Source organism: Plecotus auritus (assembly GCF_963455305.1).
Source record: "Plecotus auritus genome assembly, chromosome: 3".
Lineage (NCBI taxonomy): Eukaryota > Metazoa > Chordata > Mammalia > Chiroptera > Vespertilionidae > Plecotus > Plecotus auritus.
The window spans coordinates 148,188,689-148,206,146 of NC_137772.1; the positions used below are offsets into that span (position 1 = coordinate 148,188,689).

A 17,458-nucleotide genomic window follows, 5' to 3' on the forward strand; every position below is an offset into this window, starting at 1 on the left:
TAAACATATTTATTTTACCTTTTTTAAAAATAAATCTTTATTGTTCAGAATTACAGTTGTTCCTCTTTTTCGCCCCCCATAGCTCCCCTCCACCTGGTTTCCACCCCACCCTCTGCCCTTACACCCCCCATTGTCCTCATCCATAGGTGTACCATTTTTGTCCAGTCTCTTCCCGCACCCCCCACACCCCTTTCTCTCCAAGAATTGTCAGTCCACTCCCTTTCTATGCCCCTGATTCTATTATATTCACCAGTTTATTCTGTTCATCACATTTTTTATTCACTTGATTTTTAGATTCACTTGTTGATAGATATGTATTTGTTGTCACTTTGTTGTTCATCATTTTTATCTTTACCTTTTTCTTCTTCTTCCTCTTCTTAAAGAATACCCTTCAGCATTTCATATAATACTGGTTTGGCAGTGATGAACTCCTTTAGCTTTTTCTTATCTGTGAAGCTTTTTATCTGACCTTCAATTCTGAATGATAGCTTTGCTGGGTAGAGTAATCTTGGTTGTAGGTTCTTGCTATTCATCACTTTGAATATTTCTTGCCACTCCCTTCTGGCCTGCATAGTTTCTGTTGAGAAATCAGCTGATAATCATATGGGTACTCCCTTGTAGGTAACTATTTTTCTCTTGCTGCTTTTAAGGTTCTCTCTTTGTCTTTTGCCCTTGGCATTTTCATTATTTGTGTCTTAGTTGTGGTCCTCTTTGGATTCCTTTTGTTTGGGGTTCTCTGCGCTTCCTGGACATGTAAGTCTATTTCTTTCACCAGGTAGGGGACGTTTTCTGTCATTATTTCTTCAAATACGTTTTCAATATCTTGCTCTCTCTCTTCTTCTGGCACCCCCATAATTCGGATGTTGGTATGCTTGAAGTTGTCCCAGAGGCTCCTTACACTATCTTCATATTTTTTGGATGTTTTTTGCTTTTCTGGTTGGGTGTTTTTTGCTTCTTTGTATTTCATATCTTTCACTTGATTCTTGAGATCTTCTCATCTGCTGTTGGATCTCTGTATGTTATTCTTTATTTCAGTCAGTGTATGCTTAATTTCTAGTTGGTCCTTTTTCATATCCTTGAGGGTCTCACTAAATTTCTCAGGGCTTTCTAGAAGATTCTTGAGTAACCTTATAACCGTGGTTTTGAACTCTATATCCAGTCGTTTGCTTTCCATTTCTGTCATTTGTGACCTGTTTCTTTGTCTCTGCATTTTGGCTGCTTCCCTGTGTTGATAGAGTGGCTTTGCGTGCTAGGTGTTTTATAGGGCCCAGTGGCTGAGCCTCCCCAGGCACCTGAGGTGGACACTCTTGGTGCACCCCTTTGTGGGCTGTGTGCACAGTCTTGTTGTAGTTAAGCCTTGATTGTTGTTGGTATCACTGGGAGGAATTGACCTCCAGGCCAATTGGCTGTGAGGATCAGCTGTGTCTACAATGGGAGAATTTCTGTGCTGGAGACACCCTTATGGGGCAAAGCTTGCTTCAGTGGGGCTTTGGTGCTCACTAAGTCTGCCCCCTGAGTGTGTTCCTTATAGATCTGAAGAGTTGTAATCTGGATGGTCTCACACTGACCACTGGGTACACTGACTCTTGGATCTCCAAGGAGTTGCAAAGTCAGCCACTGCCTGAGGCCACCTAGCAGGAGCTACAGAGAGATCTGCAGATTCCTCCTCTTTGTTTGGTGTTTGGAGGTGCCCAGGTGAGGCCCAGCTGTGAAGCAATGCAAGCTGCTGTGAAGCCTTGGGCCTTCTTTTGGAAGCTCTGGGGCTCTCTGACCCAGCTGCAGTTTGTTAGGTAATTTTAGATTGCAAAAGGCCAGGCCATTCATATGCAAAAGCCTCTGCACACAGCTTGGGTGGGGTTGTAAATTGGGTGGGGTGGGGTCTCAGGGAATCACCAGGGTGGAGCAAACAGCAATGGCTGACCATCAGCCCTGCCTGGAAGAAGTCCCGTGGCACCATGCAGGAACTATGATCGCTGCAAGCACCTCTGAGAGAAACCTGCCCTCGAGTTCAGCCCGATGCCAGAAAGTCCAGTTTCTCCCCATATGAGTCTGGGTCCCCAGAGTCTCGCCCGGAACTGGAGTTCAGAGCAATTGGGATCTGGTGTCTCCCTCCAGATTGAAAAAGACAACAGCATACTCAGTTGCCAGCCCCTTTTCCCACGCGTGCCTCCGTACCTCTGCACTTCACTTCCACACCTCCGCATCTCCTCTGTCTCAGTGTGCTTTTCTCTTTCCTTCTAGTTGTAGAATTTCCACTCAGCCAGCCTTCCTATGGTTCTGGATGATATACGTTTTGTCTTTTAGTTGTAGTTTTGAAGTGGTTGTGCAAGTCGGCAAGTTCAGGTGTTTACCTATGCCGGCATCTTGTTTACTCCTGATTTTACAGTTTTTATGTCTCATTTCATCTTGTCCAGATGTGATATATATGCAATACTTGGAAAATCATCCCACCTCATAGAATTTCTCCCATATATACTTTAATTGAATTAATGGTTAGAAGAACATAATAATTTCCAGGCACTCTTTATTCAATTTACTATAAGCAAATACATTTTAAAAATAAAGATAAAACTCTTCACCCTAAATTTTTTATTTTAATTAAAGAGGAAGGATAATTTTCATATACATAATAATATATATGGAAAAAGGTAATTTGCAGGTAATTCTTTAAGACAAGTGTGCAACAATAGTATAATAAAAATATACCAGCCTCTGAATATTTGATTATATTATCTATTATTTTATATATTTATTTATTTTCACATGAAATTAAACTAAAGTAAGTAACATTTTAAAGTAAAAGCAGGAACATACTTTTTTTTTTTTATAATAACCTCATAGTCTTTGGATGCAGTTACTTCCACATGTAATAATGAGTTGCCAAAGAAATAGCTTACTCTAAAATGAATAATTTTATCCCCATAACTTCTACCTACATCAAAAATAAACTAAAAGTACACATTTCAGAAGCATAAATAGGATTATGTCAATGATTACTTTTCTATTAATCTAAGATCTTTTTCTTAAGAACTTAAGATTTTAATAAATAAAATCAATTTGTGTGCTTTTTTGTGGACACATGATTTCGCTTAGACTATCTAAAATAAAATTCATTTTAAAATGTAATATTTTATTTGTAACTATGGAGGAAATTGTTCTGTATTTATATCTTGTGTTTTATTTCTTTTTTATTTTTAGCCTGACTAGTAGTTTTATAGAACCCAAAACCATTCAACTCTGCTGGTCTCTGATGTGTTTCAAAATCATCAACCCATGAATATTTTAGACCATTTCAGCATTTGAATTCTAAAATTATCATTTCATTTACTTTTCTCTATGTAACAATGCTTTGAGATGAGCTTTTTATTGACTTTTGGATAACTGTGACTTTTTCAAAACCTGTTTCAACTGATAATTTCAGAGTCAAACTCTAGTAGACTACTTGAGAGCTTGGTCATGTAATTATGCCACAAAGTAATTAATCTGTGCCTCAGTGTATGAATTTATAATTTCTCTGAGTATATTGGGTAGATAAAAAGAAAGTATGGGTTTTAAAACATGAAAGTACAAAAAGGAACCAAAAATATATTAATAGTAATTGTAATTATATAAAGCAACAATAAATACATATGAAATCACTTTAATAGGTAGTTGACTTCTAACTATCAGTCAAGGTGAGCTAAAAAGTCTTTATTTAACCCATACACTTGCAGGGGACACATCTGTAGGCTTTTATTTTATTCTAATTTTATATATTTTATTGATTTTTACAGAGAGGAAGGGCGAGGGATAGAGAGTTAGAAACATCGACGAGAGAGAAACATCGATCAGCTGCCTCCTGCACACCCCCTACTGGGGATGTGCCCGCAACCAAGGTACATGCCCTTGCCCAGAATCGAACCTGGGACCCTTCAGTCCTCAGGCCGACGCTCTATCCACTGAGCCAAACCGGTCAGGGCTCACATCTGTAGACTTTTAATAATTACTCATTCATTCCTGGCAATGACCAGGTGGGAGGCTTTAAGTGGTAGTGGTGGGTGAGGGGATTAGAGGAATGAAATCAGGCACATAAGACTCTGCCACCCAATATCTATATGATTATGGATTAATGTGCCCTAAACTTGAATTTCCTAATATGGATAAGGGGAGTAGTGACTCAAAGGGTGCTGACGAAGATTAAAATAAGACAAAATGTCCATTGAGAAGTGTCCAGTGATCATTTGGTCGCACACATCTTTGATAGATAAGGGTGGTTTCCAATGCAGGTTGAAGAATGTTAGCAATCCTCCTATTATCATACTAATGCTAATTATGTTAAAAGTAAGCCTTAAACCAACTTTTGCTAAACTTACAGGCATATTTTAGCAAACATTTATTAGCAAAAAAAAAAAAAAAAGCCTAATAGATTCATGCAACCTTTTCAATAAGTTTGGTGAAATCATAGGAAGGTTTATGCCACTAATTTTGCCAATGAGAATGCACTTCTGCCATATTTTTGCTAATAAGCAAAACATTATTTGTTCATTGAAATAGATATAACAAATGCTTTTATAGTAGCCAACCTCTAAAGTGTTGCCTTTCTGATATAATGCCATCTGACCACCTCGGATTGGTTAAAAAAACTTCTAAATTTGGTGTTTAAGATATTGCACATCCATATAATCAAGCCATATATTATAAATGATCTATTTTAAAGTATTTAAAAGTAACATATATATTTTAACAGTGTCTAATATTTAACAGATGTTCATCAAGAGCTAGTTTTCCTTCTGTCAATGAGAAACTGTACGGCCCAGGGGGCTTCCCATAGTCACACAAAGAGTGGTTAATCCGAGGCAAAGTTTCATATAGCATGCTTGATAATGAGTCACTAATTTCACCAATGCGAATGCACTTCTGCCATATTTTTGCTAATAACACCAATCCAGAAGCCTTTTTAATATAAATAATTCCAGTCAAACAGAAATATTTCATTAAAAAAATTTACTCTGTATTGAAAGGGCCAAAAAAGAAAAAGAGAGAAAATATTAGCAAATGATCAAATTATTACTATTTACACTTAAAATAAAGAACCATTTGGGGAAATTAATATGGAACATTTTCAGAACATGCCATTCTAAACTGAGAGCACATTCTGGAACAGCATGATTTGTAGGACTGACAACTGCTCAGGACTCTAGGGGAAATTTCCTAATGCCCTACTTAGAAAGTAAAGAAATTATTCCACAGATCTTTAAACATCTGAAAAGATAAAGCATCTTAGAAGTCAAAAAGAAGGAAACTCATACCAGCTCAGCTTTCATTAGGAGAATTTTTTTTTTTTTTTTTTTTTTTTTTTTTACTATCCCTGAGCTCCAAAAGAAATTTCCTATGAGATTTTTACTGAGACATTGAATCAAATGCATTTTTATAGAAAATACAGAGGCCTTTTGTGTATGGCTGCTGCTAAAGTCAACTCTCGGTAAAAACTTAGAGCTGAATTCTCAATAAAAATTTAACATTAACAGGAAGTGAAAATGTTACAGATAGAATCTATAGCTATTTAATGATCTCCTGTTCACCCTTTTATGCCCAAGTGTTTCATCAGCAATTTTGAGAAAAGACTAAAGGATTTTTTATAAAGGCAACAGCTGAGGTGGAGCCAGTAGATACATTTAGTGATAGAGTCCAGATATAAAAAATCTCAATAGCAATAGGCCTAATTGACTAAGAATCTACAGGAAGTCCTGCTCCTAAACCCAGAAAACTAGCTACCTGTGTGCAGAATTAAGGAGAAATGGCTAAACATCATAACCTGGAAAAAAAAAGACAAAATGCCTCGGTGATTTCCATTGATTTTAAGAAAAATATGAGGCAAGTTGGGAAAAACAAAAACATGTTAATGTGATTGTAGGGGCCATGACTACAAATATTGTGCACAGATATGGGTATTAGTCCAGCTCTTGAACATGCTGTTCAGCTCATAGCTCATTGTGCTACCCAATCCTGGTTCCATCCTTATGAAGAACAATAAGGTAGTTCAGAAATGGGCAGTCCTGCATACAATGAACAAGTTAAAGAAGGACTTGAGCCGTTTAGGATAGAGAAGAAAACATTAAGGGAATGATGGCTGTCTTCAGTCTTACTGCACTGTGTGAGGCACCAGATGGCAGAGCCAAGACCAGTGGATAAGTCACAAGGAAGGCAGATTTCAGCTTATTAGAACAGTGCTTTTAAACACTTAGAGCTCTATAAATAGAGAAAGACTGAATCATGAAATAGAATGTGTCCCCCATTTGATGTTTTAATCAGAGATTAGATGACCACTAGTAAGAATATTTCAAAATTCCTGCACTGTGTAGAGCTAGAACAGTTGGCCCAAAGTCCACTCTAACCCTGTGACTCTGATTCTGCGTCTTCAGATGAGATTTTGTCGATACTGCCATATACTCCTACACATACATACACATACACACATCTCCTCATACAGGTAAGCAGGCTCCACCTAGTCTCTATGCACACAACTGAGACATTTTTTTCTGAACAGAAAACAGAGTATAAATATACTACAATAAAATACCTATTATATTTTTATTTATTTAGTACTTTAAATGGAGAAAGCCAAAAAGAATCAACCTGCATATGATATCCTACTAGTACTGAGGGAAAAAGGGCAGGTGGGAAGCAGGAAGCAAAGGACAAAAAGATAAAATCAAATCACAAGAACTTTAAAAATATGTCATAGAGAAAGGAGGCCTTCATTAGCATCTGAAATCCAAGCATAGTTTTAGAGCATCATTGGTAGGAAAATTGCAGTTAAATTCACCCAGCTCTGTAGTTAATCCTAAATAAAGCCATTGATACAGTGTATGCACAGTGCTAATTGATTTTTAAGCATAACAGATGAATGAGCAAAAATTTAGGGATGGAACAGAATAAATTGTTTTCCTGGAATCTTGCCTTTTTCCATTTTATAAATATCTATGCCAAGTTAAGAGTGAGTACTCACAGCTCAAATTATTTATGCAGGAAGACTGTCAGGTGTGGAATGAGGACGGGAAAAAAACCAGAAAGTTAGAACTCTGGATTTGAGTGCTATGAAGCTACAGCACATCAAGAGGAAATGTGTATTAAAATCTTAGTTCTCTGTTATCTAAACAAAGAGAAAACACAAATAAAAAGATTTTTAAATTGCTCTGAACTACTGTAAGATTTCTGTGAAAATGTAAGCTCCATTTTAAAATGCCTGCCCATTGACAGCAGTAATTTTTTTGTTCATTGCCTTGTCTTTAGTCTTAGAACAGTCCCTGAAATGTAGTGGAAGCACCATATACATTTTTTTTAAAAACTCAAGGCACCACGGTAAGCACTTTACATAATGAATTTATTATTTCCCCACAATTATCTTTTTGCGGTAGGTGCTATTATTAGCTCTCTCATTTTACAGATGAGGTAACTGAGGAAGAGAAAAACCACGTAACTTGTCCAAGGTCACACAGCTTCTGAATGACAGCTAGAAATTCTAACCCAGGCAGTCTGGCCTTATTCATAATAATTGAAGGGTAAATAATTATCTTAGTCATTGCTCAATTAGTATTTTCATATATGGTATAGAAAAGGTCAAGGTGTCTTCATCTTTATGGGTTTACATCAGAGCATTTTTTGGTGGGGAGAGGGTCTATTGTTTTTCTCAAATTCTCATAAGAGTCTATGACCTTTAAAAAATTGAGAACTAGTCTTCAAAATAGTCACATGTTGAGAAAAGGAGATTACATGTTGAGAATTCAAATGGCTCAGAATAAGGAGAAGGCATGAGGATTTGAACTGTCCCATGCCTGCCTAACTCATCACTCCTCCACTTTGTGCCAAGAACCAGAGTGTGGCCTGGACAGCTGGTGTAGCCCTGATGCACACTCACTCTCCAGGTCCACTTGACTTAGAGGGGAGCACAGGCAGACATAAAGAGGGGGGAGGCAGAGCCGCAGCCTTGGGCTGCCCCAGAGGCCTGGGTTGAGCATCCCCACCTCAGTACTAGGCTTAGGCCTCAAGTAAAGCAATTCCCACATTCTCTCTCTGCCTAGGAGTCATTTCCAGATTCTTTACCTTTTTTGGCATCTGAGTGGGAGACTTTGGGGTTATAATTAAATAGAAGTGAAGACTGGAATTTCAGGTAAATGTTGAACATTTTTGTTCATTGAATGGTATCATGTGATACTCCATTCACAATTGTGAAGGAGCCAAGACAAGTACAATTAGGTTGTTTTATTTCATTCACCTTTGGAATGGCACAAACAAGGCAGCGTAATCCAGTATATTTTGCAACACTAAGCAGGTGGCATTGAATCCCCTTCATTCTGAGTTGGCTCATGACAAGAGTCCTTTTCATTTAAAAAGTGGAACAGGGAGGTATTGTGCTATCCTAAAAGAATAAGTAACAAGAGCTCACCAGCCAAAAGTGCTACATTCTCACCCTGTGATTTCAGCAGCAGGTATGAGCACCAGGTATATTACTTCTCAGATTAGCTCTCAGACACTGTTAAACCAACTTGAGCTTTGAGCAATACCCTGAGATTGTGTTGATAAAATTGATTGAAAATGTATCAGTGCAAGAACATACTCACATCTAGCCAGTGTAAAAGTACAAATCTCTAGACCAGTGGTTCTCAACCTTTTTAATGCCGTGACCCTTTAATACAGTTCCTCATGTTGTGGTGACCCCCAACCATAAAATTATTTTCGTTGCTACTTCATAACTGTCATTTTGCTACTGTTATGAATGATAATGTAAATATCTGTGTTTTCCGATGGTCTTAGGCTCTACAGCAGCGGTTCTCAACCTGTGGGTCATGACCTGTGGGTCTAGATGCTAGAGAGCATTCCCACACGTGGGGTCAGACTGACCTAAATCTCCATTTAGATTGCTGATAGAAGGTATTTGACTACTCAATTTAGTTGCTGGTGCAGTCTTTTTCATAGTTAATGCCATCATTTTCTTACCATTTGTTGTTTGTGTTTTCCTCATTTTGTGCTATTTTCACAATGTTTTTGTTCATTCAACAATTATTTGTAGAGCAATTATTATGTGATAGCTGCTGAGCTAAGCCCTGGGTATAGATGGCGAACAAAACTGAAAAGGTTACAACCCTCTTGGAACTTTTTGCCGGGTAGAAGGCAAGAAAATGATGATGGTAATAATAAACATATGCATATAAGTGTATATGTAACTGGTGATATATCTACCCTGTGTCCCACCCTAAAGGAAATTCCCCCAGTGATTCAGTTCAGTTCTACATTGGTCAAATAATGAGATTTTTACTCCTCATGTATATTAAGTTTCTTATGGCTATTGTGACAAATTACCACAAAGTGGGTTTAAACAATAAAAAAACTGTTCTCTCTCAGCTCTGGAGGCCAGAAGTCAGAAATCAGCTAGAGTGACCCAAACCCAAGGTGAGCGGGACTGTGTTCCCTCCAAAGGCTCTAGAGGAGACTCCCTTCCTTGCTTGTTCCGGCCCCTGGGGGCTGTCCGCACTCCTTGACTTGCAGCCGCCTCACTCAGATCCCTGCTTCCGTGGGAACATTACCTTCTCTTCTGTGTGAAGTGCCCCTCTACTTCCCTCTTGTGGGCACCCTTGTGCTTGCACTTAGGGCCCACCAAGATAATGCAGAATAATATCCTCAAAAGCCTTAACTTAATCACATCTGCAAAGACCCTTTTTCCATGTAAGGCAACAATTACAGTTCCAGGGAATAAGATTTGATGTCTTTGAGGGCCATTATTCAGCCTTCTACAATGTGTTTAGATCCTAAATCCAGAGGCCTTACAAGTGTCCAGGACAAGGAATGGGACCAGTTGTCCACAGATCCTGGGCACATTGGTTTTCCACTATAAGGATAGCATGTGCTGAGTATGTCCACCTACTCCAGGTTCTGACAATGCAAGTTCCTTCTTCCCTCCCACTTTGGGTACTTTTATCTTTTACAGTCAATGAAGCCCCTCAGCCTCATCGTCTTCCTTCCCCCAGCCCCAACCCTGTCTAGTCTTTGGATGGTGAAAAAATGAAAACATTTCTTTCTACCTTACAGCTAAAAGCTTTCAACTAATTTTGAGTCTTTTTTTTTTTTTTTTTTTTTTTTAGCTCCAGGTGTGGGCTGAAGGAAGCAATGGGGGAGGGGAAATACACAAAGAATACAAATTTTTACTTCAGGATGTAACACTGTCTTATAATTAAATGCTATGACAAGTGTTAAAGGGGAAGAGGGGGAAGAAAATAAGGTGTCATGTAAGAGAAGAGGCACTACCATTAACAGTGTTAGGTATGGCCTTTTTGAGGGGTGACATTTAACCTGAGGCTGGGGGCAAGGAAGCCTCAGTCATTATCAGAAGAAAGAGCTTGTGAGAAGGTCCCCAGGTAAGGAAGTTCATGACTTGCCTTGTAGGAGTAGCTGAAAGAAGAACAGAGTGACAGGACATGGAGAGTCAGATAAGATAGCTGAAGAGTTGGTTGGGAGCCAGATGAGGCACCAGGTGCTACAAAAATGTCTATTTTGTTTTAAGTACAAAAGGAATCTTAATGTTGTCCAACTCATAATCTAGTGATACATTAAGGATTTTTAATATCTTTTTGACTGTTCATTTAGAAATGAAAACATGTTTTTCTCTATTTCAGTAATTATTATTTCCATATTGAAGTTTTTTATATAATCTAAAAAACTTCAATATGGAAATAATAATTATATAATCTAAACCATGTCACTAAGTTCTGACATCTAATAACTTTAAGAGCCATTTTGTCTTTCTATTGATACATTCAATAGACATTAGAAAACTTTTACTTTATTGTCAATTGATATTTTCAACATTTCAAATAAAACATTGCATTTCGAGTTCTTCTAGTTTTTGAGGAATTTAAGATATTCTAACCATAATATGATCAGTAACTTTTTGAGACTCATTTCATTGTCCATAAAGCAGAAATAACAATACCTTTCTCAAAGTGCTGCTCTGCAGATTGAGAGAAAGTATGTGAAAGTATCTGCCACTATGGTGGGTACTATTTAAAGATACAGTATCTGTTCATTACTATTAACTATTTATTATTATTATTAACTGTTAATATAAATTCCTTTCCTCTAAGGCAGATAATATCCTCCTCCTATCTTATAATTTCACCTGCATATAGACTTCTATTCTCAGCTTAGACTAAGTCATTTCCTCTGCTCTCTGTTTAACTTCAGGAGACAGTAAAAGTCCCCCATTGAATATTCTAATTCAGAGACAGTTGAATCCCACTTATTAGAAGGTATTGACAAGTCCTTGGATTTTTTTGGCATCTTTACATCTGCAAAACTGATGTAACGACACCTGTTCTTTCTATTTTTTTTCCGAACAGGATAAAAGAGAGAATTAATAAATATAACACTGGCAAAAATAAGACCTTATCTTTCCACAAAACACATTCCTGTATATTATTATTAAACAGCTTTTTTTTTATCACACTCCTAGACGGGTCTTTCCATATTTACTATTGTGACAAAGTCTCAATGTACAAAAGCAGAAAATGTAAGTACTGCAGTAATCATCCTTCTAATATTGGCTGAAAAATACGTGGTTCATCTCAGGAGAACACCGTGTTTGCCTTTAAATTCTGTGTTAGGTCAAGTTCTGGCATCATTCATGCTTTGTGGAACTTACCAAACCCAATTACCAGTTCCTGTTTTAACCATTGGTAGAGAAGCCAATTTCTATTGCCCAAAAGCTATGCTTTATGATTCATTTGATGCCTATCTTGATTGAGAAGGAACATTCTTCTAACTCAGTGGTCGGCAAACTCATTAGTCAACAGAGCCAAATATCAACAGTACAATGATTGAAATTTCTTTTGAGAGCCAAATTTTTTAAACTTAAACTTCTTCTAACACTGCTTCTTCAACATAAACTCACCCAGGTCATGGTATTTTGTGGAAGAGCCACACTCAAGGGGCCAAAGAGCCGCATGTGGCTTGCGAGCCGCAGTTTGCCAACCACGGTTCTAACTTATTCAGCATAGGTCTATAGACGGCCAGCACCCACCTAAAGCAGAGTTAGAATGTTGTTAATTTGCCACAGCTGCATAAGTATACCTAATGAGATGCAAACCAAATTAAACCTGAGTGCATACAGTTATTTATAATGGATTTCAATCTCATCGTCTTCTTGATTTTTCTCAAAGAAAAAAAAAAAGAGACTGATACAAAGGGAACTCAAATAATATGTCATAAATTAAGTGTGCTTCCTGGGAGGTCCATGTGAGATGCCCAAACTCTAACTCAGCTGTAAGGAGCTGCGCCTCAGATGCGGGAAATGCAGTGAGAGAGTCTTGACAGCTGTGGTGCAGAACCTCACCTTTCTTAGTTCAGCCAAAGGGCATGGCCAGTTTCAAGAAGTTGTATAGTACTGATACAAGCTAAAATATCAATTTAAGAATATATATATATTATATGTATAGTATATATAATAAAAAGATTCAAATGAATAAAAACTTCTTATTTAAAATAATAAAATCTAAATCAAAGTTTAAAAAAGAAAAAGAAGTTGCTTGGTATGTCATTTTGAACCACAGGCCTTCCCTCCTTGGTTTGCTCTGTTTTCTCATAGACAGAGTCATTAGTTGGTAATTTTTATCACTGTCGACTTTACTTTAAAATGTAAATTACATTCCAGCCCTTCGGTGGCACCTAAACTCTTCTCAAAAGAAGTCATATTTCTATTCATAGGTGTGTGACTATTATCATCAACTGTATAAATATAGGATAGCTTAAGTTTTAAGAATGTAACTTTCAATACAAACCCAGGCAGAGACTTTACCTCCTGGAGTTAAAATATGCATATGTTGTCATTATTATTATTATTTTTTAATTTAAATCACTGCAAGGCTGGTATGCACCAGATTTGATCTCCTAGCACTTGCCTAGGCTGGTTCATCACCAGTACCAGAACCTCAGCTCAGCTTTTTCATTCTGAACTCATTGCCACATATGCACTAGTCATTATATATTCAGAAATATTGTAAAATTGTTATTAGAAAAGTTGAGGATCCTAGACTGTCTCTGAGCTTCTACCTCTAGGAGCCAAGGAAGCATGATGTTGCACTGGATTTGGTTTGCAAAGGGCTCTCCTTGAAGTAGGAGTGATAAATTTGGCTACTGTGTGTCCAAGAGGAGATTATACAACAGAGTGGAGATGACCAAGTGGGAATTGTGTCCATCTCAACAGGAAATGCCGCCTTGCAGTTCCAGCCAGTTATTGCCACTGGGGAAAGCCAACAGTGTTGGCAGATAATTCAGAATTAAAAAAAAAAGAAAACAACACAAAAACCTTCTGGTTTTGTAGAGGATGTGTAGGATCTTATAGGTTAAATAGTAGTCATCCAGGGAAATGTCAGAGTGAGTGGGTTGGTGCAAAAATACTTCAGGCAATGTGGACAACATATGCACTAACATATAAGAAATAGCATGCTGTGTAACTGATGAGTAAGGCAAGGCATGGTGGTATTGGGGTTGGAGGGATGGACAAGGTCTCCTAAGCCATGAGAAGGAGCCTGGACTTGCCATCTGAAGGTGGTAGGAAGCGGCAAACAGAACATGGCTTTGTTCTGGCGAGTGCCAGCTTGTGGGAGTGTAGAAGTGGAGGAAATCTGAAGGTAGCAAGAGCAACTAGGATTCTCTTAGGAGTTTTGGAGGGACGTGGTGAAGGTCTGAACTGGAAGAAGAGGAATTAGGATGGAGAGAAAGGAAGAGATTTGAAAACTATTTTGGAGGTAATGGTGTTATAACCAAGACTTCATGATTGATTGGATGTGAGATAAAAGAAAGGGAACTACCAAGGCAGTCCCAAGTTCCTGGTGTGGAACCTATCTCCTGTTGATACAGGAGAAAAGGAAGTTCGGGTGAGAAGGTGAGGCACTTCATACTCAGCAGTTTGTGGTGTCTGTGGGTTATACAGGTGAAAGTGTACAAAATAGAACGATTTCATTTGGTTTTGGATAAGTGCTTAGGTTTGAATTTAGTTTTATGGGTGTTAATTTAAAATGAATTAACTGAGTTCTAGCAAACTGACAGCATTTGAAAGTAGAAAACTTAAGAAAAAAAAAACTACTATGTAAACTTCTCACTAAATTAATGATTTGTCTTAATCAGAGTTTCTCAACCTTGGAACAGTTAATATTTTGAACTGGATAATTCTTTCTTGAGGAGGCTGTTCTGTGCATTGTAGGATGGTCAGAGGTATACCTGGCCAGTAACACTCCTCACTCCAGTGGTAACCATCAAAAATGTCTCCAGATATTGTCAACTGTCCTCCAAGGGGCAAAAATCATACCTGTTTGAGACCCATCACCTTAAACTAAATTAGTCCAATTTCATGGAGACTGATGCAAACCAAGCAGGAGTTGTACTTTTAAAATCCGAATGGCATATATTATATATTACATGGTGTGTGTGAATAGAATGGATTTACCAGATCAGCATGTAGGGAACTCCACAGGTGGACCATTCTGGAAAATTCTTCATCCAAGGCTTGTCCATGAATTGAGGACTCTGTGGAGAAGAGCCCTGCAGTTGACCTTAATTACTGGGGATGACAAAGGCGAAGAGACTGCCAGCTCACCACTATTGAATCTTTCTCTGCAGGCAAACAGTGTTTTAAGAATTTCTCCTTATAGGCGTTAATCAGACTGCCAAAAAGTAATTAACAATGTGCCATGTGACTGGCACTGAGGAAGGGACAGTTTAAACAAAGAACAGTTCATTAAAGGGGCTTAGTTTTAGCTAATTCCCCTAGAAATGTCAAGTTAAGTTTTTCATAAACAGAGGTGGCTGCATTACTCATAATTTGCCCTAGCTTTAGCTTTGGGTGATTTTACAAATATTTTACCAGTGTCATAAACAGAAATGTGCTAAGGCCTCACCACTTTTCCCTTCTGCCTTAGCAGAGAAGGCAGAGTATCTGACCACTTAGAGTCTGTGACCGGAGGCCACAGGGAACTGAGAATTCTCTGAGTTTTACAAATGGGTCTGAAATGAGGTTGGCCACCAGGAAGATGGGGGACAGTTGTTAATCCTGAAATTCTCTTTATTTTTGTGTCCATGATCTGTTTTAAGTTTTTAAAGATTATATTAAATGATCAGTATTACATTGCCAGTCACTGTTAAGTAGTAGAAGAAGCAACTTTAAATATCACTGCCCATGCTAGAGCAATTTAGACAGAGATAATTACCAAAGGAACCCATTGCACACATCGTTTCACATGGGTCCTATTTTATTAATTGGTAGTAGGGATAATGCAGAGCTGTATGATGCTAGTTATCAGGTCACACATCAATCATTTTATGGTATTGATATGGGCAGCTGTTAGAAATATGACTTCCTCTGGTTGTATTGACTATAATTTTACACATATTTTGAGTGTTCCACAAAGAAGCCCAATTACTTTAAACCTGTGTGGTCTTTAATATATGTATTTATTATTTAAAGAAAATCATCAAGCATTTAATTATGTGCAACTTTTAGTAGGCACGTTTGATTATCCTGTGAATAAAACAAATCAAACAGAATCGTTAAAATTCCTGTGATGCACTTGTAATTATTTGTAGGAATGCAGGGACTTGAGTCAGACTTGTAACTTGAACTACCTTTGTTGGATTACTCCACCTAGATCTCTACATGATTATCTGCTTTCTCTAATAGATTAGCTGCAGTTGTTCTACCAATCCCTTAGTTTGAGAGATATTAAATAGGGCAGTAAGCTGACAAAGTACACATAAATGACCTGTGTCTATAGCATATATGTGTCCAAACAAGTTTAGATAACATTTTCTGGACACAGTCTTCATATTCACTTATTCGTTAAAAGAGTATTTACTAAGCATCTGTAGGCACTATTTGAAGCAGTCAGGATTCTCTGATAGAGAAAAATAAAAGAAAGATTTTTTCCTTCATGGAGTCTATATTCCAGTAGGGTAGATAAGCAATAAGCAAAACAAATAAGTAAATACATTTAATGTTAGATGGTGGCAACTACTAAAGAAAATATAAGAGAGAGAGAGAAAGAGATAGGGATCAGTAGAGTGTAAGGAGGACAGGAAGTGCCAGGGTATGAAAGGAAGTGCCTGGGGAGAGTAGCCTAAGTGAGAAGGTGATATTTGCAGAGTGGTTTAAAGCAGGTAAGGGGGTGAGCCACCTGAGTATCTAGGGAAGAACATTCCACCCAGAAGAAAGAGTCAAAGTCCCTAGATGGAAAAGCTTTGGCAGATTGGAGCAGCATCAAGGAAGCTAGACATGAGTTAAGTGGTAGTACCTCATTTAAAAATTTTTTTTTTAAGTTTCTGCGAATTAAAAAATTGCAACTTTTAAAAGTATATTTTCTACTTAAATTACATTAAAATGGTATTTAAAAATCCCCACACACTAGGTTTAGAAATAAAGCAGGCAGTTCCCCAAATGTAGTGACAAAATTGATAACAAAAGTAACAGAAAAGCTTTGCGTTGAGAGCTAACAGGCCAGGCATTTGCTAAGCATTCTGAGTGCACTGGGCCATTTAATTCTTTTTTTTTTTAAATATATTTTATTGATTTTTTACAGAGAGGAAGGGAGAGGGATAGAGAGTTAGAAACATCGATGAGAGAGAAACATTGATTAGCTGCCTCCTGCACACCTCCTACTGGGGATGTGCCCGCAACCAAGGTACGTGCCACCTTGACCGGAATCGAACCTGGGACCTTTCAGTCCTCAGGCCGACGCTCTATCCACTGAGCCAAACCGGTTTCGGCTGGGCCATTTAATTCTTACAGACTAATTCCTTGTGATTTATGGAGTTGGAGGAGTAATTTGGTAACTTCTCTAAACCTTAGTTTCCACATTGCTAAGAGATGATATTAGTGGCTACCATGTTTTTATGATACAACATAGTTCCTAACACATAATGAGTACTAAATAAGTGTTGTGATAATTGCTGCTAGTTCAATATTAAGGCATCAGTCATTGTTTTAAACAAGAAATCATTGTTTTCTCAGAGAAGTAACAACATAGTTAAGTCACAAATTTGTTGAACAAACATTAACCAATCCATAAAACTTAGATATTTATTTAGTCATTCATTTGGCAAATTATTATTGGAACTGGCATTTAGTCACTAGTGAAATAAAAAATAAATATCCCTGATTTCATGCTTATAGGTCTGAGGAGGAAATAGGCAAGGAAGAAGATCATCTTTACAACATAAGTTATTTTATAAATAATGAAAAGTATGGTGTTCCCTCAGAGGTCAGAAAAGGGGCATTAACCCCACGTATGGGAGTGCCAGAGACAGCTCATCCTGTGGAGAAAAGCTCATAGGCAAGTAGGTATTGGGTAGGTGATTAGAGGCGGTGAGGGGGGTGAAAATGCCATATTAAGAGGAAACAATATTAAAGTCGAGACATTAGAGAAAATTGCATATT

At 37.7% G+C, this 17,458-nt stretch overlaps 1 protein-coding gene across 4 annotated transcripts in view; it reads left to right on the top strand.

Annotated features, from left to right (window-relative positions):
• Positions 1 to 17,458, top strand: part of LIN7A (lin-7 homolog A, crumbs cell polarity complex component) — a 160,754-nt gene that overhangs the window by 112,156 nt on the left and 31,140 nt on the right. The window lies entirely within an intron of this gene.